We start from the raw sequence: 27,249 nt of genomic DNA on the forward strand, positions 1-27,249 counted from the left end.
ACACACACATTACAAGGAGACAATCAGTCACACCTGTGTAAATCAGTGTATAGGAAATGTTACATAAGACAGAGGACTACAAGGTGTGCCAGTCATATGTCACCCATACTGGTAGGCAGTGTGGTTTAAGAGTGCTTGGTCTGGAGAAGCCCAAATTCAGAATTTAAAATGTAACACCATGGTTGAGGTTTATCTTTAATAATTAGCATTGATTTCTACCCAAATGAACTCTGTATGCATCATTAATATAATGAGAGACCGGAGAAAAAATCATAACACTCTAATCTATACCTTGCAGTTTTCATGCAGCTCTTTAATGACGGTTAATAGCTCACTGTTCTATATTACGATTTTAACTTATAAACTGCAAGTAACAAAAGGATCTCTCCGACAAAAGCAATAAATGACCTATTTACATTATGTGCACTTTGTGATCTGCATGGTATATGTTCTTTGCAGCATCCTTATTAACCCTCTGTGCTCCCTTAGGATGAGTCAAAACGTCCACTAGACAAAGCTCTGTCTCTCTTCAGGAAGAACATTAATCACCAGACTTATCTTGACATTTTAATTGTTGCCTGAAAATTGCTAGAGGCAAGGAATAGGCAGCAGTCGCTTTTAAACCCATAATATACTTGCACCAAGGCACCCCCACAAGAAGTCAGCTCACGGTGCAGTGGCACCGGTGACATCACCCAAGAGCTGGCTATGGTGGCTCTTTTGAAAGCTCTCCTGTGGTGTTACTGTGTTATAAACCCTGCTGTCTTCTTTGTATGTTGTGAACCCTCCAGTGGAAACTGCTCTATTGTAAACCATTCTATGATCAAATTATACTGTGAGTCCTGCTGTGATATTGGAATAGTGTAAACCCAACTGTGGTGTTCTTCCACTGGAAACCCTGCTGTGGCATTAGTATGTTGTAATTCCTACTATAATATTATTTTATTCCAGGCGCTTTTGTGGGCTGTTAGATATATTGTAAAGCCTCCTGTTGTGCTAAACTATAGTATATTCTGTGGTGGTGTTGCTTTGTCGTAAACACTCTTGTGATGTTAAAGTATTGTAACTTGTCCAGTTGCATTAGTCTATTGTAAAACGGTGTTGTGTTAGTATTCTGAAAACAATGCTTTGGTGGGAATATTACGTAGATCATTCTGTTGTAATAGTATATTGTGAAACCTGCTGCTGTGTTGGTAAATTGTAAACCTTGCTGTGACGTTAGCCTATTTTAAAACCCACATGGTTAGAGCCTCTTTTTTAAACCAATATTCTAATGGTTTATGTGGAGGTAATCTATTCTAATCTCTCCTTGGAGATAGCACATTTTAAATCCCACTACTTTAGTTTTTATCAAAACTGTCCTGTGTTGATGTTATATTCTACACTCTGCTGAACTGTTTATGCTTTACACATTGCCATGTGTTTTTTTCATATATAGTAACCCTTGCTGTCGGATTAGTGCATCCTAGGTCCCCCCTCTGTGGTGTTGGCATACTGTAAAGCCTGCTGTGGTATTAGTCCAATGTCTACTCTTGTGTGGTGTTAAAACCTCCAGTCATCTCAGTACCATGTTACCTCTGCTGTGGTGCTGGTATATTTTAGGCCATGATTGGTGTTAGTCTGTTCTAAACTCTCCTGTGGTGTTGGTACATTGTAAACTCTGTAATAACTGAATGACTACAAGTAGCATAGCACGTAAAAACTCCATAATAAGTAATAAACAACTCTTCTGTATTGACAGTATATCATAAGCCATGATCACCTGCGGTGTTCTTTGATTCTGAACTCTTTAGTGGTGGTTAGTATACTGTGAACTCTGCTCTGATGTTAGTGTACTGTGAACTCTCCTGTTGTGTTGGAATGCTGTAAACTCTGCCCTGGTGCTAGAATACTGTATACTCTGCTGTCACTGTACTGTATATGCAGTGGTGTTAGTATGCTGTAACCTCTGTTCTGTTGTTGATATATTGTAAACTCTCCTGTGGCTTTAGTGTACTGTGAATGCTACTGTGCTGTTAGTGTATTGCAAACTCTGCTGTTGTGTTAGTATAGTGTAAACTCTGTTCTAGTGTTACTAAACTATAAACTTACTGTGGTGTTAGTATACGATACAGTTAACCCCCCGGGGGTGTTAGCCTTTTGTACACTATCCTTTAGTGTTGTGGTGTTTGTATCTCATAATCCCTGCCTATTGTAAACTATGCTGTGGCATTAGTATACAGTACATTCTGCTGTGCTACTGGTGTATTGTACCATACGTCCTGGAGTTAGTACACTGGAAATTCTGCTGGTTTGTTACTCTACCGTACAATGTGTCTTGGGGTTAGTATACTATAAAGTCTGCTGTGCTCTTTGTGTACTGTACAATATGTCTCGGGTTAGTATACTGTAAATCCTGCTGTGCTGTTAGGACACAGTGCAATATGTCCCATGGTTAGCATACCGTAAAGTCTGCTGTGCTGTTTGTGTACTGTTTAATATGTGCCAGAATTAATGTACTGTAAATCCTTCTGTGCTTTTAGTGTATTGCATACCATGTCCTGGTATTAGAACACTGTAAATTCTGCTGTGATGGTAATATATTGTATAAGGTCCTGTGGTTAGTATCCTGCAAATTCTGCTGTGTACTGTAAATTCTGCTGTGCTGTTTGTGTACTGTTCAAAATGTCCAATGATTAGTGTACTGTAGATTGTGCTGTGCTATTAGGATACTATACTGTATGTCCTGGGGTTAGTATAATGTAAATTCTGCTGTGCTGTTTGTGTACTGTTCGTTAGGTCCTGGGGTTAGTATACTGAAAGTTCTGCTATTCTGTTAGTATACTGCACAATGTTTCCTCAGGTTAATGTGCTGTAACTTCTGCTATGCTGTTAGTGTGCTGGACAATATGCCCTGGGGTTAGTATACTGTAAGTACTCCTGTGCTGTTAGAGTACTGTACAATATGTCCTGGGGTTAGTATACTGTAAGTACTCCTGTGCTGTTAGTATACTGGACAATATGCCCTGGGGTCAGTATACTGTAAGTACTCCTGCGCTGTTAGAGTACTGTACAATATGTCCTGGGGTTACTACACTGTAAATCCTGCATGTGCTATTAGTGTACTGCCCACTATGTCCTGGATTACTATACTGCACAGTCTGCTGTGCTGTTGGTGTGCTGGACAATAGTCCCTGGGGTTCCTATACTGTCAGTTCTGCTGTTCCATTAGTGTATTGTACAATATGCCCTGGGGTTAGTTTACTGTAAATTCAGCGGCCTTATTATACTGTAAACCATGTTTTGAGGTTAGTGTACTGTACATTCTGCTATGCCGCTAGTGTACTGGTATGTCCTGGGGTTAGCACACTGTAAATTCTGATGTGTTGAGGTTATTATACTGTAAAATCTGCTGTTAGTGTGCTATACAATATGTCCTTGGGTTATTATACTGTAAATTCTGGTGTTCTGTTAGTGTACTGTACAATATGCCCTGTGGTTAGTAAACTGTAACATCTGTGAGTATACTGTGCAACATACCTTTGGGTTAGGATACTGTAAATTCTGCTGTGCTGTTTGTGTACTGTATAATATGTCCCATGGTTAGTATAAGTATAATGTAAATTCTGCTGTGCTGCTAGTGTACTGTAAATGTTGCCGTGCTGTTAGTGTACTGTATAATATGTCCCATGGTTAGTATAAGTATAATGTAAATTCTGCTGTGCTGTTTGTGTACTGTATAATATGTCCTGGGGTAGGTCTACTGTAAATTCTGCTGTGCTGCTAGTGTACTAATATGTCATACGGTTCTTGTACTGTATATTCTGCTGTGCTGCTAGTGTACTAATATGTCATACGGTTCTTGTACTGTATATTCTGCTGTGCTGTTTGTGTACTGTATAATATGTCCTGGGGTAGGTCTACTGTAAATTCTGCTGTGCTGCTAGTGTAGTAATATGTCCTAAGATTAATGTACTGTAAATTCTGCTGTGCTGTTAGTGTAATGTATAATATGTCCCATGGTTAGTATAAGCATAATGTAAATTCTGGTGTTAATAGTTTACACTACAATATGTCCTGGGGTAAGTCTACTGTAAATTCTGCTGTGCTGCTAGTGTACTGTAAATTCTGCTGTGCTGCGAGTGTACTAATGTGTCCTAAGATTGATGTACTGTAAATGCTGCTGTGCTGTTAATGTACTGTACAATATGTCCCGGGTTTACTGTACTGTAACTTCTGCTGTGATGAAAGAGTACTGTAAATTCTACTGTGCTGTTAATGTACTGTACAATATGTCTTGAGTTTAGTGTACTGTAAATTCTGCTGTGCTGTTAATGTACTGTAGACTATGTCTTGGGTTTAGTGTACTGTAAAATCTGTTGTGCTGTTAGGGTACTGTACAATATGTCCCATGGCTAGTATAAGTATACTGTAAATTCTGCTGTGCTGCTAGTGTACTGTAAATTCTGCTGTGCTGTTGGTGTACTGTAACTTTTGCAGTGCTATCAGTATACTACTATCTCCTGGGAGTAGGGTACTGTAAATTCTTCTGTGCTGTTGTGTACTGAAACCATGGTCCGGGTGCAGAGTACTGTAAACCGTGGTGGTAACCGGTAGTATGCCTCACTGTTGACATAGCAGCAGCCAAACATGAAAAGGTTTAAAGTTCAAAGACCCCGGCACGACAAGTTTAATTGAAACTGAAGCCGGAAGTTAAGTTATGTACAACTTTATTTCAGCTTGCCTCTGACACAGGAATGCAGTTTCCTCCAGTTGTAACACACCCTACCTGGAGCCGGCAACAAGATGGGGAAACCCCAGAAACACGATTGAAATATTTCTGGGTGTTACCAGGCAGTAAAGTACTTAAACAATCTGACCACACCAAAGGTAAGCAGAGCAAGGGAGGGTTTGTGGAATGGTTTGTCGGGATCTCTCACCTGTTTGGCATGACTTCTCTTCCGATTGCACTTCTGACACCTAGTGATCAAAGTGCAAAGGAATGCATCAGACGTGAGCCTGGGTGCAATGTGGAGGTCAGAGGCACGGCCAGAATAACCTGCAAATATTTTATTGTCCGTTTAAGTGCATGATCTCAGTGACTGGGCTAGCAATGAGGTGGCTCCATCTACCATAATTGATCAGGGGAGTCATCCGGTAACATTTCTCTTAGGGGGGGTTTACACTTATAGATAAAATGGTAAAAACAAAACTACAAGTCCCAGAATCAGCATCGGCTATCGTAAATGTCACGGGGGGGGCAGAGGACAACAACAGGGGAAACAATTAAAAATTTTAAAAAACGTACTGTCCTCATTGCGCTGCCCGTCTCCTGCCGCCTCGCTCCTCTTGTGGTGTCCCAGCAGTCACTGGTACGTCGGCACAGCTCCCCAGAAATCCTGCCGCTGCTTTCATGCTAAACGTAGCATGAAAGCAGCGGCAGGATTGGGCTGAGCGCATCGGATTGCCACTCAGACACAGCTCTGGGATCTGTGCAGTTTCTCCAGCCCGGCTGTTAAACAGAGAGAGCTGCAAGAGTGAGCTGAAGAGGCAGGAAGTTGTTGTAAATGGATTAAACAATGCCGAGATGGCTTTAGGATTAGCTGGTACTCGCACATCTATATGCATCGGCCATTGGTTGTAAGTAAGCATAGTGCTCATCCCAGCTCGGACAATGATAGAACCAAACGGAAAAAAAAGTACAGCATTACAACGAAAATGGCACACTGTGGCACATTGTGGCTCCAACATACTGAAAACACGAAGCTTATGGCTTTGCTCCTAAGCTTAAAAAAAATAAATTAATGTGTTATGTAAATTAACACCTGGTTCTAAAGAATGCACACTTTTTGTGTACACACTGCTTAATTTAAGCTGGTGTTTGTAGGTATGTGGCAAAAAAAAGTTTGTCTGAAGGGTTGACAATTATGTTCCTGCCTCAGGCACTTGCTGTAATCAAAACAGACACATCGTAAAGGCATAAAAAACAACAAATTGGAAAAAAAATCTAAAAATGATGAAGCACAGTGCTGCAGAAGTGAGCTGAAGAGGCACACGTCACTGTAAATGGATTAAAGTAGGCAAGTATGGCTTTTGGATTTAACCAGCCTTCGTATTCAGTACTTCCACACCTATATGCAGCAGCCATGTGTTTTAAAACGGAGTTTTAGACACCGGCTCACTTGATTTAGAAATTAATCATTGATTGTTAGTAAGCATAGTGCTCATCCCAGCACAGGAATGATAGAACCAAACGGCAAGAAAAGTACAGCACATTGTGACTCCCATATACTGAAAACATGAAGTTTATGTCTTAGCTCCTAAGCTAAAAAAAAAAACATCCAATATAGAGTGTAGGAAAGTAGCCTCTTTCTAGCTTGGTTACCCGCATATTTTGCCTGTTTGTCAGTGTGTTTGACTGTGTTCACTGGGATCCTGCTAACCAGGACCCCAGTGACTGTGTTCTCTCCTCTAAATTTGGTTTTTGGCAACTTTTTCTTCCCACAGTAGGCATACTGGTCCCCCCATGTAAGTCCCTAGTATATGGCACATAGGTACCCAGGGCATTGGGGTTTCAGGGCATCCCTTTGGGCTCCAGCAGTTATTCTGCCACCCATAGGGAGCCCATGCAAATGGTTCTGCAGGTCTGCCATTGCAGCCTGCTTGAAACGGGTGCATGCACCCGTTTTCACTACAGGTCACTACACCAGGTCACTATAAGTCACCCCTATGGTAGGCCCTCTCAGCCCAGAGGGCAGGGTGCAGGTGCCTGTGTGTGAGGGCAGGGTCACCATTTTACACGTGTACTGGACAGAGGTCACTACTTATGTCCAGCTACATAGTGGTAACTCCGAACCTGGGCATGTTTGGTATCAAACATGTCGGAATCATACCCCAATACTGTTGCAAGTATTGGAAGTGTGATTCCATGCACTCTGGGGGCTCCTTAGAGTGCCCCCAGCATTGCTACCACTAGTCTTACAGGGTTTTCCGGGTAGCCCAGCTGATGCCACCCCTCAGACAGGTTTCTGCCCTCCTGCTGCTTGATCTGATCAAGCCCAGGAAGGCAGAACAAAGGATATCCTTTGGGAGAGGGAGGTAACACCCTCTCCCTTTGGAAATAGGTGTGACTGGCTTGGGATGGGTAGCCTCCCCAAGCCACTGGTTTGCTGTGAAGGGCACATTTGGTGCACTTCGTGCATAAACCAGTACACACCGGTTCAGGGATCCCCAGTCCCTGCTCTGGCACAAAACTGGACAATGCAAGGGAAGTGACCACTCCCCTGTTAATCACCACCCCAGTAGTGGTGCCCAGAGCTCCTCCAGAGGGTCCCTGGGTTCTGCCGTCTTGTTTCCAAGGTTGGCAGGGAACTCTGGGAACATCTGAGTGGCCAGGCAGGTGGCATCAGAACCCCCGCCTGACAGGTGCTTACCTCGTTAGGTGATCAATCCACCTTTCACGGCTATTTAGGGTCTCTTTCTTGGGTGGTTCCTCAGATTCGGCTTGCAATATTCCAGCAGGACTCCTTTGCAACTTCTGCTTCCACTCCTGGCTACAAGAACTGCGACTGTACCCTTCAGGGACCGACAAATGCTGCTACTACGAAGAAGACTCTTCTACAAGTTTGTTTCCATGACTCCTGCCAGCTTTGCAACATTTCCCCGGCCGTGCAGCCTCAGAAGACTTCAACTCTTCAGCCTGCACAAGAAGAAGAACGAATCTCCCTTGGAGTGAAGGAGTCACTTCCCTGCAACCACAGGCACTTACAAGCGACGACCGGCTGTGTGGATCTCCTCTCATCTTGAGCTGCGTGGATCCTGCATCACAGGTGGTGGTCCTGAGTAGTTCTCTTGGTCCTCTCTGCGAGGTTGTAGGAGGCTGGACTGGCTTGTAGTGAGTACCAAGGGGTACTTGCACCTTGCACCAGGCCCAGTTATCCCTTATTAGTGTATAGGGTGTCTAGCAGCTTAGGCTGATAGATAATGGTAGCTTAGCAGAGCAGCTTAGGCTGAACTAGGAGACGTGTGAAGCTACTACAGTACCACTTAGTGTCATATGCACAATATCATAAGAAAACACAATACACAGTTATACTAAAAATAAAGGTACTTTATTTTTATGACAATATGCCAAAGTATCTTAGAGTGTACCCTCAGTGAGAGGATAGGAAATATACACAAGATATATATACACAATAGCAAAAATATGCAGTATAGTCTTAGAAAACAGTGCAAACAATGTATAGTTACAATAGGATGCAATGGGGAAACATAGGGATAGGGGCAACACAAACCATATACTCCAAAAGTGGAATGCGAACCACGAATGGACCCCAAACCTATGTGACCTTGTAGAGGGTCGCTGGGACTATTAGAAAATAGTGAGAGTTAGCAAAATAACCCTCCCCAAGACCCTGAAAAGTGAGTGCAAAGTGCACTAAAGTTCCCCTAAGGACAAAGTAGTCGTGTTAGAGGAATAATGCAGGAAAGACACAAACCAGCAATGCAACAACTGTGGATTTCCAATCTAGGGTACCTGTGGAACAAGGGGACCAAGTCCAAAAGTCACAAGCAAGTCGGAGATAGGCAGATGCCCAGGAAATGCCAGCTGCGGGTGCAAAGAAGCTTCGACTGGACAGAAGAAGCTGAGGTTTCTGCAGGAACGAAAAGGGCTAGAGACTTCCCCTTTGGTGGACGGATCCCTCTCGCCTTGGAGAGTCGTGCAGAAGTGTTTTCCCGCCGGAAGGACGCCAACAAGCCTTGCTAGTCGCAAATCGTGCGTTTGGCGTTTTTGGACGCTGCCGGGGCCCAGGAGGGACCAGGAGGTCGCAAATTGGACCTGAAGAGAGAGGGGACGTCGAGCAAGACAAAGAGCCCTCACTGAAGCAGGTAGCACCCGGAGAAGTGCCAGAAACAGGCACTACGAGGATGCGTGAAACGGTGCTCGCCGAAGTTGCACAAAGGAGTCCCACGTCGCCGGAGACCAACTTAGAAAGTCGTGCAATGCAGGTTAGAGTGCCGTGGACCCAGGCTTGGCTGTGCACAAAGGATTTCCGCCGGAAGTGCACAGGGGCCGGAGTAGCTGCAAAGTCGCGGTTCCCAGCAATGCAGCCCAGCGAGGTGAGGCAAGGACTTACCTCCACCAAACTTGGGCTGAAGAGTCACTGGACTGTGGGGGTCACTTGGACAGAGTCGCTGGATTCGAGGGACCTCGCTCGTCGTGCTGAGAGGAGACCCAAGGGACCGGTAATGCAGCTTTTTGGTGCCTGCGGTTGCAGGGGGAAGATTCCGTCGACCCACGGGAGATTTCTTCGGAGCTTCTGGTGCAGAGAGGAGGCAGGCTACCCCCACAGCATGCACAAGCAGGAAAACAGTCGAGAAGGCGGCAGGATCAGCGTTACAGAGTTGCAGTAGTCGTCTTTGCTACTATGTTGCAGGTTTGCAGGCTTCCAGCGCGGTCAGCGGTCGTTCCCTTATCAGAAGGTGAAGAGAGAGATGCAGAGGAACTCGGATGAGCTCTTGCATTCGTTATCTAAAGTTTCCCCAGAGACAGAGACCCTAAATAGCCAGAAAAGAGGGTTTGGCTACCTAAGAGAGAGGATAGGCTACTAACACCTGAAGGAGCCTATCAGCAGGAGTCTCTGACGTCACCTGGTGGCACTGGCCACTCAGAGCAGTCCAGTGTGCCAGCAGCACCTCTGTTTCCAAGATGGCAGAGGTCTGGAGCACACTGGAGGAGCTCTGGACACCTCCCAGGGGAGGTGCAGGTCAGGGGAGTGGTCACTCCCCTTTCCTTTGTCCAGTTTCGCGCCAGAGCAGGGGCTAAGGGGTCCCTGAACCGGTGTAGACTGGCTTATGCAGAATTGGGCACCTCTGTGCCCAACAAAGCATTTCCAGAGGCTGGGGGAGGCTACTCCTCCCCTGCCTTCACACCATTTTCCAAAGGGAGAGGGTGTCACACCCTCTCTCAGAGGAAGTTCTTTGTTCTGCCATCCTGGGCCAGGCCTGGCTGGACCCCAGGAGGGCAGCTGCCTGTCTGAGGGGTTGGTAGCAGCAGCAGCTGCAGGGAAACCCCAGGAAGGGCAGTCTGGCAGTGCCAGGGTCTGTGCTACAGACCACTGGGATCATGGGATTGTGCCAACTATGCCAGGATGGCATAGAGGGGGCAATTCCATGATCATAGACATGTTACATGGCCATATTCGGAGTTACCATGGTGAAGCTACATATAGGTAGTGACCTATATGTAGTGCACGCGTGTAATGGTGTCCCCGCACTCACAAAGTTCAGGGAATTGGCTCTGAACAATGTGGGGGCACCTTGGCTAGTGCCAGGGTGCCCTCACACTAAGTAACTTTGCACCCAACCTTTACCAGGTAAAGGTTAGACATATAGGTGACTTATAAGTTACTTAAGTGCAGTGTAAAATGGCTGTGAAATAACGTGGACGTTATTTCACTCAGGCTGCAGTGGCAGGCCTGTGTAAGAATTGTCAGAGCTCCCTATGGGTGGCAAAAGAAATGCTGCAGCCCATAGGGATCTCCTGGAACCCCAATACCCTGGGTACCTCAGTACCATATACTAGGGAATTATAAGGGTGTTCCAGTAAGCCAATGTGAATTGGTAAAAATGGTCACTAGCCTGTTAGTGACAATTTGGAAAGAAATGAGAGAGCATAACCACTGAGGTTCTGATTAGCAGAGCCTCAGTGAGACAGTTAGTCACTACACAGGTAACACATTCAGGCACACTTATGAGCACTGGGGCCCTGGGTTACCAGGGTCCCAGTGACACATACAACTAAAACAACATATATACAGTGAAAAATGGGGGTAACATGCCAGGCAAGATGGTACTTTCCTACACAACCCCCCCCCCAAACGAAGGACAATAAGACTAGCCATGACCTGATGAGTCTTCATTGTCTAAGTGGAAATATCTGGAGAGTCCATCTGCATTGGAGTGGCTACTCCCAGGTCTATGTTCCACTGTATAGTCCATTCCCTGTAGGGATATGGACCACCTCAACAATTTAGGATTTTCACCTTTCATTTGTTTTAGCCAAAGTAGAGGTTTGTGGTCTGTCTGAACAATGAAGTGAGTGCCAAACAGGTATGGCCTCAACTTCTTCAGAGCCCAGACCACAGCAAAGGCCTCCCTCTCTATGGCAGACCAACGCTTTTCTCTAGGGGTCAACCTCCTACTAATAAAAGCAACAGATTGATCCTGGCCCTCAGAATTAAGTTGTGATAGGACTGCCCCTACTCCTAATTCAGATGCATCAGTCTGGACATAGAATTTTTTAGAGTAACAAGGGCTTTTCAGGACAGGTGCAGAGCACATGGCCTGCTTCAGCTCCTCAAAAGCTTTCTGACAGCTTGCTGTCCATAATACCTTTTTAGGCATTTTCTTGGATGTGAGGTCATTAAGAGGGGCTGCAATGGAGCCATAGTTCTTAATGAACCTCCTATAATACCCAGTGAGGCCTAGGAAGGCTCTCACCTGAGTCTGAGTGGTAGGGGGAACCCAATCAATAATAGTTTGGATTTTCCCCTGAAGTGGTGCAATCTGTTCCCCACCAACAAGGTGTCCCAGATAAACCACCTTACCCTGCCCTATCTGGCACTTTGAAGCCTTGATAGTGAGGCCTGCCTTTTGCAGGGCCTCCAAAACTTTCCATAGGTGGACCAGGTGATCATCCCAGCTGGAGCTAAAGACAGCTATATCGTCCAAATATGCTGCACTGAAAGCTTCCAGCCCTTGCAGGACTGTGTTCACCAACCTCTGAAAAGTGGCAGGTGCATTTTTCAAACCAAAAGGCATTACAGTAAACTGGTAATGTCCTCCAATGGTAGAAAATGCAGTTTTAGGTTTAGCATCTTCTGACAATTTGATCTGCCAATACCCTGCAGTCAAATCAAAAGTGCTTAGATACTTGGCAGATGCCAGTGTATCTATGAGCTCATCTGCCCTGGGTATAGGGTGAGCATCAGTTTTGGTTACCAAGTTGAGACCTCTATAGTCTACACAAAACCGCATTTCTTTCTTTCCATCTTTAGAATTGGGTTTTGGTACCAGTACCACAGGAGAAGCCCATGGACTGTCAGAGTGCTCAACCACTCCTAGTTCCAACATTTTCTGAACTTCTTGCTTTATGCAGTCCCTGACATGGTCAGGCTGCCTATAGATCTTACTTTTGACAGGTAAACTGTCTCCAGTATCTATAGTGTGCTCACACCAAGAAGTGTTGCCTGGCACAGTAGAGAAGAGTTCTGAAAATTGTCCTAGGAGATTTATGCAATTGTCTTTCTGCTCAGCAGTAAGACAATCTGCCAAAACTACACCTTCCACAAGAGCATCTTGTTCTGTGGAAGAAAAGAGATCAGGTAGAGGATCACTGTCTTCTTCCTGTCCCTCATCTGTTGCCATGAGCAGGGTGAGATCAGCCCTGTCATAGTAGGGTTTCAGGTGGTTGACATGGAGCACCCTAAGGGGACTCCTGGCAGTGCCTAAGTCAACCAAGTAGGTGACTTCACCCTTCTTTTCAACAATTGTGTGGGGTCCACTCCATTTATCTTGGAGTGCTCTTGGGGCCACAGGCTCCAAGACCCACACTTTCTGCCCTGGTTGGTACTGAACCAAAACAGCCTTCTGATCATGCCATTGCTTCTGGAGCTCTTGGCTGGCCTGAAGGTTTTTACTGGCCTTTTTCATGTACTCAGCCATCCTTGATCTGAGGCCAAGTACATAATCCACAATATCCTGCTTAGGAGCTTTTAAAGGTTGTTCCCAACCCTCCTTTACAAGTGTGAGTGGACCCCTAACAGGGTGTCCAAAAAGAAGTTCAAAGGGGCTGAAGCCCACTCCTTTCTGGGGTACCTCCCTGTAGGCAAAAAGGAGGCATGGTAGAAGGATATCCCATCTCCTGCGGAGTTTTTCAGGGAGTCCCATAATCATGCCTTTGAGAGTTTTATTAAATCTCTCCACCAGTCCATTTGTTTGTGGATGATAGGGTGTTGTGAACTTGTACGTTACACCACACTCCTTCCACATGGCCTTTAAGTATGCAGACATGAAATTGCTTCCTCTGTCTGATACTACTTCCTTTGGGAAGCCCACCCTGGAAAATATTCCCAGGAGGGCCTTTGCCACTGCAGGTGCTGTAGTGGTCCTTAAAGGAATAGCTTCAGGATATCTTGTGGCATGGTCCACTACCACTAAGATAAACCTATTGCCTGAAGCAGTAGGAGGGTCAAGGGGGCCAACTATGTCAACCCCTACCCTTTCAAAGGGAACCCCAACCACAGGCAGTGGGATAAGGGGTGCCTTTGGAGTGCCACCTGTCTTGCCACTGGCTTGACAGGTTTCACAGGACTTACAAAATTCCTTTGTGTCCTCAGACATCCTAGGCCAATGAAACAATGGAACCAATCTGTCCCAAGTTTTCATTTGACCCAGGTGCCCAGCTAGGGGAATGTCATGTGCCAGTGTTAGGAGGAACTTTCTGTACTCCTGAGGAATCACTAATCTCCTGGCAGCTCCAGGTTTAGGATCCCTATGCTCAGTGTACAAGAGGTTGTCCTCCCAGTAAACTCTGTGAGAGTCACTGACATCCCCATTAGCCTGTTTGACAGCTTGCTGTCTGAGACCCTCTAATGTGGGACAGGTTTGCTGTGCCACACTCAGCTCCTCTCTGGCAGGCCCCCCTTCACCCAAAAGCTCAGCAGTGTCTGCTTCCAGCTCCTCTGGTGTAGGTTCTGCACAGGGAGGGAATTCTTCTTCCTCAGAAGTAGAATCCACTGTAGAGGGAGGGATAGTAGGAAGTGGTTTGCTTCTACTAGCCCTAGCTTTAGGGAGTACTTGGTCCATTGTTCCAGGATCCAAGCTTCCCTGTCCTTTTTGCTTTTTGGCCTGAGCCCTTGTCAAAGCAAAAATATGCCCTGGAATGCCCAGCATTGCTGCATGGGCCTCCAACTCCACATCTGACCAAGCTGATGTCTCCAAATCATTCCCTAATAGACAGTCTACAGGTAAATCTGAAGCTACCACAACTTTCTTTGGACCAGCTACCCCCCCCCAGTTGAGATTTACAACAGCCATGGGGTGGCTTTGTGTTATGTTGTGAGCATCGGTTACTTGGTACTGGTGTCCAAGTATGTGTTGTTCAGGGTGCACCAGTTTCTCAATCACCATTGTGACACTGGCACCTGTGTCCCTGTAGGCCTGGACCTCAACACCATTTATTAGGGTTAGTTGCTTGTACTTCTCCAAGTTATGGGGGCAAGCAACCAAAGTGGCTAAATCAATAGCCCCTTCAGAGACTAAAGTAGCCTCTGTGGTCTCCCTAATCAGACCAACCCCAACTAAATTACCAAAAGTGAGCCCAGCTACTCCCTTGGATTGGCTATTAGTAGGTTTGCTCCCACCACCACTGCTATTAGTAGGGACACTAGGTGTAGCAGTAGGGGTTGTAGTGGTAGGAGCTGTGGTGCCTTTCTTTGGACAACTGGGATCTGTTGTCCAATGGCCTTTTATTTTACATAAATAGCACCATGGTTTCTTTTCCTTGTTCTGATTAAAGGAGGATTTGGACCCACCACCCCCACCAGAGTGTTTTTGTGGGCCTGATGAAGACTCATTTTTAGATTTGTCCCCACCCTTGTCAGAAGACTTACCATCCTTCTTTTTGTTGCCATCTTTGTCACCCCCTGTATGAACTTTTCTGTTCACTCTTGTTCTGACCCATTTGTCTGCCTTCTTTCCCAATTCTTGGGGAGAGGTCAGATCAGAGTCCACCAAGTACTGGTGCAACAAATCAGACACACAATTATTAAGAATATGCTCTCTCAGGATCAAGTTATACAGGCTGTCATAATCAGTAACTTTACTGCCATGTAACCACCCCTCCAAGGCCTTCACTGCCTGGTCAATGAAATCAACCCAGTCTTGTGAAGACTCCTTTTTGGTCTCTCTGAACTTTATCCTGTACTGTTCAGTGGTTAAGCCATAACCATCCAGGAGTGCATTCTTAAGAACTTGGAAATTATTAGCATCATTTTCTTTCACAGTAAGGAGCCTATCCCTACCTTTTCCACTAAATGATAGCCATAGGATAGCAGCCCACTGCCTTTGAGGGACATCCTGTACAACACAGGCCCTCTCAAGTGCAGCAAACCACTTGTTAATGTCATCCCCCTCCTTATAAGGGGGAACTATCTTGTGCAGATTCCTGGAATCATGCTCTTTTGCAGGATGACTATGGGGAATACTGCTGCTGCCACCATGGGTATCTAAACCCAACTTCTGTCTTTCCTTCTCTAATTCAAAAGACTGTCTATCCAAATCCAGCTGTTGCTTTTTAAGCTTCAGTCTGGTTTGTTCCACCCTCAACTTATTGAGTTCCCTCTCTAACATTCTGTCATCAGGGTTGGTGGGAGGGACATTTCTAGAAACAGAGCTATGATGGGAATGAACAGAAGGAGACCTGTCCCTTACAGAAGCCAACTTAACAGCTTGGTTTACAGAAACATTACTACCAGTATGGTGAGAATAAATGCTTTTGCTATGATGTGAGACAACACTATTTATTTGGTGTGGCTCATCATCATTACCATCTATGCTAGATTGTCTAGTAATGGGCAGGCTAGGAAGTTTCTTTCCTGAATCTTTTCCTGGGGGAGTCCCTGAATCAGATTGGGAACTATTAGGTACTTTTTCAACAGATGGGGCACCTATGGCCTTATCCTGTTCTCTAAGCATGTTAAGTAACAGTTCCAAGGCAGGATTCTTCCCTACACTCAAACCTCTCTCTATACAGAGACTCCTTGCTCTTTTCCAGCTAAGGTTGTCATATGCAAGTTTGGACAGATCAACACTTTGGCCTGTGCCAGACATTTTTTAGAGAGAGTTAAAGTGATAGAAAAAGAGAAAAAAGTTTTCAGAACTTTTTGGAAAGACAGAAAAAAAACTTTTTAAACTTTTAAGAAGTTTTTGAAAGTTTTAGAAGTACTTTTCAGCACTTAGAAAAGAGTGAAAAGAGGAAATGCAAAACTTTTTGGCTATGTGTATATACACTGACCTTGTTTTGTATATTTTTCTCTTATGAAAAGTACAATGACAAGAGTGGTAAGTAGTCTCAAGCACTTATCCCACCACTGCACAACCAATGTAGGAGGCTGGACTGGCTTGTAGTGAGTACCAAGGGGTACTTGCACCTTGCACCAGGCCCAGTTATCCCTTATTAGTGTATAGGGTGTCTAGCAGCTTAGGCTGATAGATAATGGTAGCTTAGCAGAGCAGCTTAGGCTGAACTAGGAGACGTGTGAAGCTACTACAGTACCACTTAGTGTCATATGCACAATATCATAAGAAAACACAATACACAGTTATACTAAAAATAAAGGTACTTTATTTTTATGACAATATGCCAAAGTATCTTAGAGTGTACCCTCAGTGAGAGGATAGGAAATATACACAAGATATATATACACAATAGCAAAAATATGCAGTATAGTCTTAGAAAACAGTGCAAACAATGTATAGTTACAATAGGATGCAATGGGGAAACATAGGGATAGGGGCAACACAAACCATATACTCCAAAAGTGGAATGCGAACCACGAATGGACCCCAAACCTATGTGACCTTGTAAAGGGTCGCTGGGACTATTAGAAAATAGTGAGAGTTAGCAAAATAACCCTCCCCAAGACCCTGAAAAGTGAGTGCAAAGTGCACTAAAGTTCCCCTAAGGACAAAGTAGTCGTGTTAGAGGAATAATGCAGGAAAGACACAAACCAGCAATGCAACAACTGTGGATTTCCAATCTAGGGTACCTGTGGAACAAGGGGACCAAGTCCAAAAGTCACAAGCAAGTCGGAGATAGGCAGATGCCCAGGAAATGCCAGCTGCGGGTGCAAAGAAGCTTCGACTGGACAGAAGAAGCTGAGGTTTCTGCAGGAACGAAAAGGGCTAGAGACTTCCCCTTTGGTGGACGGATCCCTCTCGCCTTGGAGAGTCGTGCAGAAGTGTTTTCCCGCCGGAAGGACGCCAACAAGCCTTGCTAGTCGCAAATCGTGCGTTTGGCGTTGGACGCTGCCGGGGCCCAGGAGGGACCAGGAGGTCGCAAATTGGACCTGAAGAGAGAGGGGACGTCGAGCAAGACAAAGAGCCCTCACTGAAGCAGGTAGCACCCGGAGAAGTGCCAGAAACAGGCACTACGAGGATGCGTGAAACGGTGCTCGCCGAAGTTGCACAAAGGAGTCCCACGTCGCCGGAGACCAACTTAGAAAGTCGTGCAATGCAGGTTAGAGTGCCGTGGACCCAGGCTTGGCTGTGCACAAAGGATTTCCGCCGGAAGTGCACAGGGGCCGGAGTAGCTGCAAAGTCGCGGTTCCCAGCAATGCAGCCCAGCGAGGTGAGGCAAGGACTTACCTCCACCAAACTTGGGCTGAAGAGTCACTGGACTGTGGGGGTCACTTGGACAGAGTCGCTGGATTTGAGGGACCTCGCTCGTCGTGCTGAGAGGAGACCTAAGGGACCGGTAATGCAGCTTTTTGGTGCCTGCGGTTGCAGGGGGAAGATTCCGTCGACCCACAGGAGATTTCTTCGGAGCTTCTGGTGCAGAGAGGAGGCAGGCTACCCCCACAGCATGCACAAGCAGGAAAACAGTCGAGAAGGCGGCAGGATCAGCGTTACAGAGTTGCAGTAGTCGTCTTTGCTACTATGTTGCAGGTTTGCAGGCTTCCAGCGCGGTCAGCGGTCGTTCCCTTATCAGAAGGTGAAGAGAGAGATGCAGAGGAACTCGGATGAGCTCTTGCATTCGTTATCTAAAGTTTCCCCAGAGACAGAGACCCTAAATAGCCAGAAAAGAGGGTTTGGCTACCTAGGAGAGAGGATAGGCTACTAACACCTGAAGGAGCCTATCAGCAGGAGTCTCTGACGTCACCTGGTGGCACTGGCCACTCAGAGCAGTCCAGTGTGCCAGCAGCACCTCTGTTTCCAAGATGGCAGAGGTCTGGAGCACACTGGAGGAGCTCTGGACACCTCCCAGGGGAGGTGCAGGTCAGGGGAGTGGTCACTCCCCTTTCCTTTGTCCAGTTTCGCGCCAGAGCAAGGGCTAAGGGGTCCCTGAACCGGTGTAGACTGGCTTATGCAGAATTGGGCACCTCTGTGCCCAACAAAGCATTTCCAGAGGCTGGGGGAGGCTACTCCTCCCCTGCCTTCACACCATTTTCCAAAGGGAGAGGGCGTCACACCCTCTCTCAGAGGAAGTTCTTTGTTCTGCCATCCTGGGCCAGGCCTGGCTGGACCCCAGGAGGGCAGCTGCCTGTCTGAGGGGTTGGTAGCAGTAGCAGCTGCAGGGAAACCCCAGGAAGGGCAGTCTGGCAGTGCCAGGGTCTGTGCTACAGACCACTGGGATCATGGGATTGTGCCAACTATGCCAGGATGGCATAGAGGGGGCAATTCCATGATCATAGACATGTTACATGGCCATATTCGGAGTTACCATGGTGAAGCTACATATAGGTAGTGACCTATATGTAGTGCACGCGTGTAATGGTGTCCCCGCACTCACAAAGATCAGGGAATTGGCTCGGAACAATGTGGGGGCACCTTGGCTAGTGCCAGGGTGCCCTCACACTAAGTAACTTTGCACCCAACCTTTACCAGGTAAAGGTTAGACATATAGGTGACTTATAAGTTACTTAAGTGCAGTGTAAAATGGCTGTGAAATAACGTGGACGTTATTTCACTCAGGCTGCAGTGGCAGGCCTGTGTAAGAATTGTCAGAGCTCCCTATGGGTGGCAAAAGAAATGCTGCAGCCCATAGGGATCTCCTGGAACCCCAATACCCTGGGTACCTCAGTACCATATACTAGGGAATTATAAGGGTGTTCCAGTAAGCCAATGTGAATTGGTAAAAATGGTCACTAGCCTGTTAGTGACAATTTGGAAAGAAATGAGAGAGCATAACCACTGAGGTTCTGATTAGCAGAGCCTCAGTGAGACAGTTAGTCACTACACAGGTAACACATTCAGGCACACTTATGAGCACTGGGGCCCTGGGTTACCAGGGTCCCAGTGACACATACAACTAAAACAACATATATACAGTGAAAAATGGGGGTAACATGCCAGGCAAGATGGTACTTTCCTACAGAGGTGTCCTACTTTGGTGAAGGTCAGCCCTTGCCTTTCCACGCAGGACAGTACCCCAATGCACTGTGTCTCTTGCAGCTGCCAAGGCTTGTTTGTATCTCCTCGAAGGGATATTCAGGCGACGTACAGCTCCAGCCCCCAGCACTCCATCCTGCAAAGCACAGCCTCCTGCGTGGTTCTCCTTCGGCGTGGGATCCTCTTTTGTAGTGCTGTGTGGGCTTCTTCTGCGACTCCTGTGTCCTCGTCCTGTGGGACTCTTGTGGGTGCTGCCTCTGCTTCTGTAGACTCTCTGTGACACTGAGGGTCCCCTGTGACTCCCCCTCCTGGGTTGAGTCTTCCAGGGCCTTGCAGGTCCCTGGCAGCATCTTTTTTCACTAACTGCGAGTTTGCCTTTGCCAAGGCTTGTTGGTGGAAGTTCTGCACCAACACCCATCTGCAATCTTCCTTCCGGCGTGGGACATCATCTGCATCCATCAGGAACTCTTCTCTGTCTCCAGGGCTGCAGTGCTGGCCTGTTCTTCATCACCATCGACCAACTCCTGCATCCACAGCTGGGTGGGTATTAGCTCCTACTCCTCCTGGACTCCACTGTGAGTCTTGGACTTGGTCCCCTCTCTCCACAGGTCTTCTTTCTTCATGAATCCACTGCTGGTTTTCCTGCAGTCTTGTCTGGGTGTCTTCTTTTTCTTCTTTTCCTCCTTTTGGGTGGTTTGGTGGAAAATCCAGTGTTTTACTCCTGCATGCCTGGTCGCTGGGGATTATTGTGTTACTTACCTATGTGGATTTCTAGTACTCCCAGCTCCCCCTACACATCTTACTTACATAGGTGGGGGTACCTCATTCGCATTCCATTTTTTTAGTATATGGTTTGTGCTCCCCCAGAGACACTATTGGTTATTACTGTTTGTACTGTTTCCCAACCTTTTCTATGCCTGTTTCTGATTACTAGTGTTTCTATTCAGTGTACTACTTATCTCCTAAGGGTTGTTTACCCTTCTAGTATTTTGTGGTGATTTGTTCCAAAAATAAAGTACATTTATTTTTGTACAACTGAGTGTTTTCTTTCATGTGTGTAAGTGCTGTGTGACTACAGTGGTATTGCATTAGCTTTGCATGTCTCCTAGATAAGCCTTGGCTGCTCATCCACAGCTACCTCTAGAGAGCCTGGCTTCTAGACACTGCCTACACTTCACTAAGAGGGGATACCTGAACCTGGTATAAGGTGTAAGTACCATAGGTACCCACCACACACCAGGCCAGCTTCCTACATAGAGTAACACATGGGCCTAGAGAAGGCACAATTTTTGTATATGCACTGCTTAACTTTAGCTGGTGTTTTCAGGTATGTGGCAAAAAAAGTTTGTTCGAAGGGTCGATAGTTATGTTTCTGCTTCAGGCATCTACTGTGATCAAAATAGCCACATCATAAAGGCATAAAAAAACAAATCTGAAAACAAAAATAAAAAAAAACTGACCCCGGGATGATTGTTTTCAGTCCAGAGAGGACCTGGCCTGGCAGTTCAGGCTGGACTGTTCCCATGGGGAGCAGGGGCAAGACTGATTTTAACTGGGGTGTCAGGGTGATGCAAAAAAAGATGGACTGGGATGCAGTCCTGAGCGAATGCCAACGGCTGAGATTAATTCAAGCATTCCATCCATCACCTTTTTTTTCCATATGCCACCCTAAGAATATGACTAGGCATAATAATTTTGATGTTACTTGCATCCTCAGGATGAAAAAATACGGTATCTTTGTTTTCAGGAAAATAATCAATTACTGTCCATAGCCAATTTTACAAGACACATTTATTGTCAGAAAAAGGGTACTTATATATGAAAAAAGTGGGCAGTCTCCGAAAGTTGTCTACAGTCGTATGTGCACTGAAAGAGAGCTCCAAAGGATTGTGCCTCAGGCTTCCAAAATTAACCACTGAAGCAGTTCTTGTTACTCTTACTGTAGAGAGGGGGATGAGAGAGCCAAATTGTAGGCATTGACAGAATGTTGGTAGAGATGTTGCCATATCTTATTGCAAGCTTGCACCATTCACAAGACATGAGAAGAACTTTGAAAGCTAGACCAAGGTGTGGCCATGAGGACATTTGTGAACTAAGCAAAGAGTCTTAAAGTATGATTTTTCTTTGATGATCAACCAATGAAGCCATGATTTGGTGAAAAGGGCGTGGCCCACTTATGAGCTGTGTAGCATAGTTCTGTATTCTATGGAGCTCATATAGTGTCCTGTTTACTTTTAGCCTAAGTCAGTCATGCGCTGTCTTTCGTGAGACACTTTGTAGCTTAAAGTGGTTTTAGATCCCGCCCATTGTTTACCAACCAGTTGTCCTCATTGTCTTTTACATATGCTTTCTTCTTATTTGATGGCTTGTGAATGTGTCCCTCCTTTGGAGCATGGCTGCATTACTGTGTCCTTACACTACTCGTTTTTTATAGTGCTACTTTTTTCTTCTTAATTTGCATGTTTTTTCCTGCTGCCTTCTTTGTGTGCTTCTCTGCCACTCCGTATACATGTTGCTGTTTCTCACTGTGCTTCTCTGTTCCTCTACCCATTGTCTCACCATGTGCTTCTCTGTCATGCCTTTTTCCGTGTCTCTGTCCTGCCATGTGTTTCTCTGCCCCCTCATGTTGTTTCCATCCCCTGTGTTGCTTCCTCATGTCTCCCTGTTGCTCTGTCTCACTTTGTGCGCCTGTTCTCCCCAACTAAAAATAAATAAAGCTGTTGTATCAGTTTGTAGGCTTGTAAGTACATCGGTGCACATGCCTACACAAAATTACGCAGCTGTCTGCACCAACATTTTTTTCTTTTTTATTGGTTAGCTGTGCCACACAGCATCAGGGATGCTATGCGGAATGGCTAAAACCCATTGACAATGACAACAGATCCCACAGGCAATGGCTATTTGCTTTGCCAATGCTTATCAGTGGGAGCATTGGAGTAGTGTAAACTGGATATTAGCACCATAATGATCAGGGCAATATTTTGAGGTAGTTACCGGAGTCTCACAGAGCAACCGCTGATTGTTGAAAACTATTTTATTGTAGTGCTGTGATTTGTATCACTGAAGAGTTTAGATTCTTAGTTGTATTAGGGAGCTGACGCAGGTTGTGTATATCTGTGATCTGTAGCTTGTTATAAATCTTGGAGAGCTCACTGGTAGAATCTTCTGCTTTTGTGAACCAAGACAGCAAATTAGACTTATATGCTTTTTGCCCTTAGTGGGTCAGTCTGTATCCAGAGACATGATATAGCTTGCCATGTGGACTTACAGGAGATGCAATTTCTTCTTATAATGTCTCTGGGATCTGTGTTAGAATTTCATTAGGACAGGATCATCAGTACATCAGAGACACATTTTGGAGGGCACCTACAGCTTAAATATCCAACAGGGTGAAGCAACTCATGGTGTTTGGGTTGAATGTTTAGAAATCTGTAATATCTGGATGAATATCAACAGTTGCATTGCGATTTACTACAAACGTCATCTTCAGGTCAAGGTTAACGAGGATATGGCTTGGCCATGACTGGGCAGTCTACATGGAAACTGCCTGATTTAGCAGAAGTGAAAAATAATCAAGTTTGTGTTTGTGCAGTTGAGTTGGTCACTATAAGAGCAGAGCCACCTTTGTCTAAAACTTTGTCAATTCCTTCAGCATATATGTTGGAAGTGTCATCTACCTTTATACTCGGATCCACCATGATAAAAGCACTCTTTGAGTTGAAGAATTTATCTTGTTCTCAACGAAGATGTCTGTTTTGAAAGGTGGTGAGACATTTCTTAGAGCAGAGTCGGTGATACATTAAAGCAGACAGAAATACAAACAGATTGTAATCCAGGTTTTGTATTTATTTGAAGGTGGCTGGCTCCCAGACTATGATGTTTACTCTGATGTTGCTTTTCTTGGTTCTGCATTAGTGAGAATCTGATCATTAGCATTGGGGGAGTCTGTGGTACTAAACACTGATGCGCCATTGAGCCACGTTTCAGTGAGAGCCGAAACGTGGGAGCAGTTCATAAACATTGACATTAGTCAGCTATGTGTTGGTATCTGCTCTGGGGAGACCACCAAGAATCGGCAGTAGGATTGCTCCTCATACAAACTGTCATGGTGTCTGCTCTACAGAGTTCAGGCAGGAGGTAGAGTGGAACAACAGGATGGAAGCCTCAAATGCCACTGATTGGGGGAGAGCATTTTTACTAGGAGTGCTGACAGCCCAATCCATCCAGGTGAATCCAGGTGCACTCTTGTTTGTATGAAAGAGAGTTGTGCACTAACATGGCTGATGTTCTTATGTGAAAACAGGTAAATAGAAAATAGGAAAATTAGCAAAGCCTAGCATTTATCCTTTTACATAAAATTAAAGATGGAGAATATACACACACACCTAGTCAACACTAGGGCTCTTGTACATCTGTAATTAAGCAACCTGGATATTTATCTTAAACAGCAATACAGTAAAAGTTGCCACAACTTAAGTGCCAAGTTCCTGCATTTGCAATGTCTCAAAAATTAACAAATGGCTGATATCTTTCTTTTTAAAATGTGCAAAAACCTGAATAGTTCTCTGTGTCACATCTAGAACAGCCCCTCATTAAACACTTTAATCAATCTGGATCTGCCGGTCGCCGATCCTTCATAGACTCCATTTAGAAAGACCCTTCACATATGGGCCTATGGAGTCCCATGATGGCTGCAGTGATGTTTGGTGCTCCAGGCAAATTATCGTTATACCTCTGGAGTGCACACCATCCATTCTGCAAAAGTCCGGTTTTTCGGATTTGGCCCTCCTAAAGGTGGTGCTTAAGGCTAGTGCTGTACATTGCCTTAGGTTGGCACTAGTGTTGTGCACTGCCATGTGGTCTTTGATATTTGCGGCCCACCTTTAGGGTACCGATCTCAGATATCTCTCCAACAGAATTTCTAGATTTGAGACTAATCCTGGGCAATGCAAGCCACCATTTTTCTCCCCTATCTTCGCTTCGGTGTCGGCCAGGCTTTGGGAGTTTTGAAGTTGACATGCTTCAAGAGAACAGGTCTGGACAAGATAGACAAAATAGGTGGTAAATGAGGCTAGTAATTAGTAATACTTCTCCTGGTGTGTGCAGATTTAGTATTTTTTGCAGTTCACAAAGATTCCCAATCCTAAATCTCAAAAGATGCACATTTCACAGCTTTCCAGGCATACTGCTGGAAATGTCATGTGATGATTTTTAGGTCTCGCCTGAGCCTGTGCAGGCGCTGTTGCTTGTCAGACATTTTATTTACTTTTAACAGAGGAGTTTAGAGCCCTATTATTGCTTACCGTTGGTTGGCTTCAGTGTTGTTACATCTCTTTGGGCCTGGCAGCTTCCCTTCCCTTTTATGTTGTTGTCCCTCCCATTGAGCATGGACCAGGTACTTGCTTCCTTCACCGTCATGTGTCCTTCCACTAGTCACACTTTCAGAGGTACTTTTTTCTTTTAGATTGCTAATTTATTCTTGCTCCATTCTTGCCTCCACTCTGCATTTTTCCTTGCTCCCTCCCATCCCACCAGATAAAACAAGCATTTGCAATGCAACGGGTCTCGCGTTTGCTCGTGTTAGAGCTGATAGCGTTGTAAACTCCTAACCCGACTTTTCACTCGTAATGAAACCTATCGGCAAAAGTGCATTTATATACGTAACCGGAAAAAGAGCAATTAACTGTGTAACAGGGTCGATATTATGTAAAGCGCTCGACTTCTGCCAAGCAAGTTCACGCAGGGAAAATAGAGAAAAAGTAGTCCACGAGCCGGACAGAAAACAGCGAGCCTTGCATGTTTTCTGTACTTCGTCGATGCACTCGAGGAGGGCTAGCCACTGGAAAAGGCATGACTTATGCATGCCTTCCACTAATGAAAGCAAGCAGATTCTAACAGGCAAGCCCACGAGCCGGTGAAAGACACTGACGTGACGTGGACAGGGCTCCGAGCTCTTTTTAATTCCTACAGCGTCTCGCTTAGCGAAATGCATGCGCAAGCGCATGCGACGCAGGCTTGACCCTCAAAAAGAGCCACGATGCGGTCAGTGCTGGCCACTTCCTAACACTTTTTTTTACTAACTTTCAGGTATGCTGCACAGCAGCTGCGTTGTTGTACAATATAGATAAAAGACATTTATAGAGCCAAATGGTCTTTTCTGGGCGAGAGCTTTTGGCTTTGCTAATGCTTGCTGGGCATTTGTATCCCCACACTGTTGAATCGCAGGCACAATACAAGTCAGCATTTGGTGAAGTCAGTGCCTAATTCTAATTTGTCCCTTTTTTTCTCCACCTTTGGAAAAACCTCTTGCCCATATTAGGCCACAAAGTTTGGAGATGGTCTGCACCCCTTCACAGCCTAAAAAACGTTTTACTCCAGGGTTTTGCAGGAGAAAATCTCTCACCATTTCCAGGGTAGGAAACGGTCGGAGAAGTGTTGAATGTGTGAATGATCAAAAACACATGATGAGCGAGTGGGTGTTCTCAAACCTACAAGCCAAACAACGCCTTGATCCGCCCCCTCCAAACCCCTTGGGTGGGGTTATCCCTGCATAGTTAGCAATTAGGGTGTACAATCACGCAGGAGAAAATACTGGCATGCGTGCTAGGTAGCCTTGCGTACAGCAAGTAAGTATAATTCAAGTCATTTTCAGCCATAAAGATATGTTTTGGCCCAATAAATGTGAATATTTACCATTCCATATTGAAAGTGATAGAAGTCTTGTTTCTCCAGGTTTCTTTTTTAACCAGATGGAAACCCTGCTCTGCATATAATTATCAATTCATGCTTCCTTTCGGAGGGAAGTCAACAAACGAGGCTTTTATTATGGGTTTGTAAATACACCGCTTCACTTGACTGATATCTGATAAGCACTGTTTGAATAGTGGTTTATGGTCTGCCCCGGAGGAGGTTTGTAAACATCTCTTAAAAGTGGAAGCTGGCACGTGTTTTGCAGTCTTTTTCTAAATTACGTGCCCAAAAACTTGTAGTTCATAACAAAATAACTCTGTTGTCGCGCTGCGACCCCTCAACAAATTGCAAGTTAAAAAGTCACAGTCAAAAAAGGTACTTTTGGACAATGGTGCAGCAACTACATTGTTTGCAGATGATGAATAGCACTGGGAGGTTATGGGCCTGGTGCTCGAATAGAAGTTAGTGTTACCCACTGATGTTTTTTCATGTAATCCTTCTAGTGTCCACCTGTCCAGTTCCTGGCCTCCCTTTGAGTCATGTTCTAGCCCTGCAGAGGTGGTAAGGACGGGGATTTTGGAATGCTGAAGAAGATGCGGGTATTGACCGGCTTGGGGACCTGTGAAGAGGGTCGGCAGCACTGACCTTTGAGGCACTCCTGAGTGAACATGGCATGGTAGAAATGGAGTGATATTGCTATCTACAGGCGGATCATGCTCTGAGGATGCACCTCTCAGGAGAGGAACAACTGGCGGAGTCCTCGCCGCTGGACGCTAGACTACTTGTAGACCCAATGGTGGAAAAGGCCATCTCACTTGCAAACAAGAAGATATTGAACATCGCCCCAGAAACACTAGGTAGGTTAAAGGGATCAATGGAAGGCTGACCTAGGAGAATTACTGACAGGGTCCACGAGTCCTTGCAATACGATCAGGGCTTAGACTGGTCCATTTACGAATTCTATACACATATTGCTGCACTAGAATACTGCTTCACATGAGTGGGAGTGTTGACTTCTTGTCTGAGAGGCTGTGGGCAGGAGGGCATTTTTATCCACACCTGATGGTCCTGCCTGATTATCCACACTTACTGGGTGAGGGTGACAAGAATAATGTCCAGGGTAGGGACAAGGGAGGTTTCGCGAGATCCCAAATGGCGTCTCCTAAACATTCAGATGGATAGAAACTGGCCCAAATACTCAAAACTGCAGTTGTAGGTGGAGGCTGGAGTGGCAAAAAGAAATGTGGCATGGACTTGGGGATTACCTGTCCCCCTGGAAATTCCCGACCGGGAGAAGGATATGGATTGGTGTCAACAGGCGGCGAAAGTGGTGTACCAATGCAGGGGCTGCTGAACAAATAGGAGAAGATGCAGAGTGGTTGGCGTGCCTATCACAAACAGAATGGC

The 27,249-nt window shown here is 45.6% G+C and overlaps 1 long non-coding RNA gene across 1 annotated transcript in view; it reads left to right on the plus strand.

The window, feature by feature from the left end:
* Nucleotides 1-27,249, plus strand: part of LOC138303771 (uncharacterized) — a 46,020-nt gene that overhangs the window by 14,092 nt on the left and 4,679 nt on the right. Inside the window, exon 2 of the long non-coding RNA XR_011205444.1 lies at nucleotides 26,346-26,699. This is a non-coding gene — a long non-coding RNA (uncharacterized lncRNA). The remainder of the gene's footprint in view (nucleotides 1-26,345; nucleotides 26,700-27,249) is intronic.

Source organism: Pleurodeles waltl, chromosome 7 (assembly GCF_031143425.1).
Source record: "Pleurodeles waltl isolate 20211129_DDA chromosome 7, aPleWal1.hap1.20221129, whole genome shotgun sequence".
Lineage (NCBI taxonomy): Eukaryota > Metazoa > Chordata > Amphibia > Caudata > Salamandridae > Pleurodeles > Pleurodeles waltl.